A 5,061-nucleotide genomic window follows, 5' to 3' on the forward strand; every position below is an offset into this window, starting at 1 on the left:
TGGTTGTAAGAATGGTCCAACGTCGTTTTAGAGAATTTGACAGTACGTCCAACCGGCCTCACAACTGCAGACCACGTGTAACCACGCCACCGCAGGACCTCTACATCTTCCCCTGTGGGATCATCTGAGGGGGGAGAGGGTGCAGAGGAGTATTTATGTCTGTAATAAAGCCCTTTTGTGGGGAAAAACACATTATGATTTCCAGGGCCTGGCTCCCAAGTGGGTAGGCCTATGCCCTCCCAGGCCCACCCATGGCTGCGCCCCTGCCCAGTCATATGAAATCCATAGATTAGGGACTAATGAATTCATTTCTATTAACTGATTTGCTTATATAAACTGTAACTCAGTAAAATCTTTGAAATTGTTACATGTTGAGTATATATTATTATTTGGTGTAAATAAGGTGTGGCTTGTTCTCCATCCTCCCCTGATTCAGAATATACAATGTGTCATGGCATGCTTGGTTCAATTGCTATTGATAAGAGGAAACCGAATATCCAATATAAAACAAATGTTATCTTTGTGCTGAACCTAACTATATACCTACTGGCTCTCTAAAAAGTCAGGTAAACAATACTTTCTTGTGGATATTTATTTTCAAATTTCGAACAGCTGAAGGACAAACCGCCCAGACAACTGGTAGAGTAAGTTTAAATGTGATTTTATTCAACATTCTGGCTTATAAGGTACGTTTAAACGATTTTGCACACAAATGTCTCAGGCTTTATATACCAATTAATTGTGTATTACAGCATGATTAATAAGACTAGCTGGACCTCACCAAATTAGTTAATAGTACCCAGTGCCGTAGTGTCTCAGATTTTAAAATTCCCACACGGAACTGGTTAATTGTCGTCCAAGAGACAATGGACTATAAAAAAAACAGATGTTAGTAACGAGAAACATTGTTGCAAGTTCCAAATGATAACGCGTGCGTAGCCTTCTGGTGTACAATTGTTCTGTTTTTATTGTTCTTTGAGTCCTTGTTGTATGATGTATTTATTGACGTCATCAGAACATTACAGAATATTAGTCGTTTTTTACATGAATTTAACAGGAGCGTGAGGTTAGAGTAGTAGGCCTACATATCAGTATATTTATTTGTAAGTAAACTTAAATGCATTTTCACACGATTAAGTAGACCCGTTGTCAATTGAATAATATAAATCTTATTCAGAGATTAAACTGACAGAACACAAAAATTAATCCATCTAATCTACGTCTGGTAAAACGAGGGGAGGGGGTGTGTGTCTTTTTGTCAATAACAGCTGGTGCGAGCTATTGCTCGCCTGAGGCAGAGTACTTTATGATAAGCTGTAGACACCACTATCTACTAAGAGAGTTCTCATCTATATTATTCGTAGCCATCTATTTACCACCACAGACCGATGCTGGCACTATGACCGCACTCAACCAACTCTATAGTACCATAAGCAAACAAGAAAATGCTCACCCAGAAGCGGCGCTCCTAGTGGCAGGGGACTTTAATGCAGGCAAACTTAAATCAGTTTTACAACTTTTTACAAGAGGAAAAAAACCTTTAGACCACCTTTACTCCACACAAAAAGATGCATACAAAGCTCTCCCCCGCACTCTATTTGGCAAATCTGACCATAATTCTATCCTCCTGATTCCTGCTTACAAGCAAAAACGAAAGCAAGAAGTATCAAAAGTACCCATGCCTTTTATGCTCCCTTCGAGGTAAGCAACACTGAAGCATGCACGAGAGCACCAGCTGTTCTGGATGACTGTGTGATAACGCTCTCGGTAGCCGATGTGAACAAAAACTTTTAAACGGGTCAACATTCCCAAAGCCGCGGGGCCAGATGGATTACCAGGACGTGTACTCAAAGCATGCACGGACCAACTGTCAAGTGTCTTCACTGACATTTTCAACCTCTCCCTGACTGAGTCTGTAATACCTACATGTTTCAAGCAGACCACCATAGTCCCTGTGCCCAAGGAAGCGAAGGTAACCTGAATAAATGATTACCGCCCTGTAGCACTCATGTCGGTAGCCATGAAGTGCTTAGAAAGGCTGGTCATGGCTCACATCAACAGCATCCTCCTGGATACCCTAGACCCACTCCAATTCACATCCCGCCGCAACAGATCCACAGATGACGCAATCTCAATCGCACTCCACACTGCCCTTTCCCACCTGGACAAAAGGAACACCTATGTGATAATGCTGTTCATTGACAACAGCTCAGCGTTCAACACCATAGGGCCCACGGAGCTCATCACTAAGCTAATGTAACCGGTGCTGTACTGCACCGCTGTAGCTCTGTGTTGTGTGTGGTTGATTGAGACTGTAGACATGGACTTCGGAGATCAGGTTGTTTTAATGAATCAGAATTTACTCTCTGCATCCAAAACAAAAGACAAAACATTTGTAGACCACAAAAATGTCTCTCATAGCGCATCAAAATTATTTGCTAGAGTACAAAAATTAGTACAGCCTCTCTTTATTATGTATCAACAAATAACATATATTTTACATAGATAAAACCACATACCTGCATCCAAAAGAAAAGATAAAACATTTGTAGAGCACATATGTTCTGCGAATCGTCGCTGGGATCATTCGAGGAGCTAGCCATCGTTCACACATACAATAGCTAGCTAATACCTTAGCTAGCTAGTAACCACATGTTGAATTCAGAATGTTAATATCATCCTAAAAAGTACAATTACAATTGCATCTTAACAATACCATCCACTTATGAGTAACCTCTAAATATACAACGTTATTCATGAACAAAACACTGTGTGTATGACTTTGTGCTTAAAGGAATCAAACTTTTCTGAAGACGACAGAAAAAGCATGCTTACCTCTCATAGTGCATCAGAATGATTTGAGCAGAGCATGCAGGGCAAAATGTAAGTACACTACGTAAGTCCCCTATTCCCAGGATGCAGGCATGCATAATAACAAATAAACATGCTATATTAATATACAAACCTGGTGAAATTCACAAAGTACTTTAACAACTGTTACACTAAGGACCCTGGGACTAAACACTTCCCTCTGCAACTGGATCCTGGACTTCTTGACAGCCGTCCCCAGGTGGTAATGGTCGGCAACAACACATCTGTCACGCTGATCCTCAACACTGGGGCCCCTTAGGGGTGTGTACTTAGTCCCCTCCTGTACTTCCTGTTCACCCACGACTGCGTGGCCAAACACGACTCCAACAGTATCATTAAGTTTGCTGACGACACAACAGTAGTAGGCCTGATCACTGACAATGATGAGACAGCCTATAGGGAGGAGGTCAGAGAACTGGCAGTGTGGTGCCAGGACAACAACCTCTACCTCAATGTGAGCAAGACAAAGGAGCTGATCGTGGACTACAGGAAAAGGCGGGCCGAAACAGGTCCCCATTAACATCAACAGGGCTGTAGTGGAGCGGGTCGAGAGTTTCAAGTTCCTTGATGTCCACATCACCAACAAACTATCATGGTCCAAACACACCAAGACAGTCGTGAAGAGGGGACAACAAAACCTTTTCCCATCAGGAGACTGAAAAGATTTGGCATAGAACCCTAGATCCTCACAAAGTTCTACAGCTGCACCATCGAGAGCATCCTGACCGGTTGCATCACCGCCTGGTATGGCAACTGCTCGGCAACTGACCATAAGGCGCTACAGAGGGTAGTGCGTACGGCCCAGTACTTCACTGGGGCCAAACTTCCTGCAATCCAGGACCTATATAATAAGAGGAAAGCCCCAAAAATTGTCAGAGACTGCAGTCACCCTAGTCATAGACTGTTTTCTCTGCTACCGCATGGCAAGCGGTACTAGAGAGTCAAGTCTAGGACCAAAAGGCTCCTTAACAGCTTCTACCCCCAAGCCATAAGCCTGCTGAACTATTAATCAAATGGCCACCGGACTCTTACATTGACCCCTCAGCGCATGTGACAAATAAAATTTGATTTGATTTGAATTAATGTGTTTACCAAGTTATCCGTTCCTGTAAATTACCTCATCAGTCGTTTTTAGTGTGTGTGTGTATGTGTGTGTGTGTGCCTGTATGTGCGTCTGTTGGGGTGAGTCCCAGATGCTCTTTTTTGATGGCCGTTATGGCAGCACATGTTTTAGGCAGCTGTGCTCTCGCAGGATCTAATCCCATGGTCCGCTGCATCTGCTTGATCTACTTTCCCTGTCGCTCGGCCATGCCTTCAGTCATCTCTCCACGAGACATTTACATAGACAAACAGACAGGGTGTTGAAGTGCCGTGAACAACAATGGGTTTTGACATCTCAACATCCACTTTAATGGAGAATGAGATGTCATGCCTGAGGGCCTTTTTTCCTGCCCACATGACAAAACAGACAAGTGCATTTCTACCATTCAACAGCACATGGAGACATTCTGAGGGTGGAGCAGGGTAAGTGGTGTTAAATCTCTACTCCCTTCCTCTCAGCAGCAGTGGTGTGATGGAGACAGAGTCCAAATGGGTTCAATTAAGATAATCATTATTTGAATCAGGTAGCAAACCACTCAAACGGAACAAAGTCCTCTCAGACAGCCTTCTTCCTGAGACTGGGAGAGAGAAAAACAACCTCAGTCAGATAGCGAGGGAAGACTTATGTCTGAGCATCAGACTGACAGATAGAGCACTGTCTCTTACTGAACACCAGCTAGTAACTGATGATCATTTAGAAGTATGACAAATGCAATGAATCTCTAGGCATTGTGCTGATAACCTACATTCTCCCATCAAAGAATGGTCTGTGTTTCAAATTTCATTAATTATATGTACTGGATACATGTACATACATTTTCATACTGGTCCCCTGTGGGAATTGAACCCACGCCCCTAGCAACACAAGTGCCACACTCTACCAACTGAGGTACACGGGACACTCATGGTACACTATACACAGTCCTTGTCCTTCTGGACAAAAAACAATAAGAAATAATACAAGATAAGAATATGAACATAAAGTAAATAGCTCAGTAGAATAGAATAAGCTTTTTAGCCTGAGCGTAAAATCCGGGAAGACACAATCATAGCTATCATAATAAGTCTGGTGTGTGTCTGTGTGTCTGT

Source organism: Salvelinus fontinalis, chromosome 37 (genome assembly GCF_029448725.1).
Source record: "Salvelinus fontinalis isolate EN_2023a chromosome 37, ASM2944872v1, whole genome shotgun sequence".
Lineage (NCBI taxonomy): Eukaryota > Metazoa > Chordata > Actinopteri > Salmoniformes > Salmonidae > Salvelinus > Salvelinus fontinalis.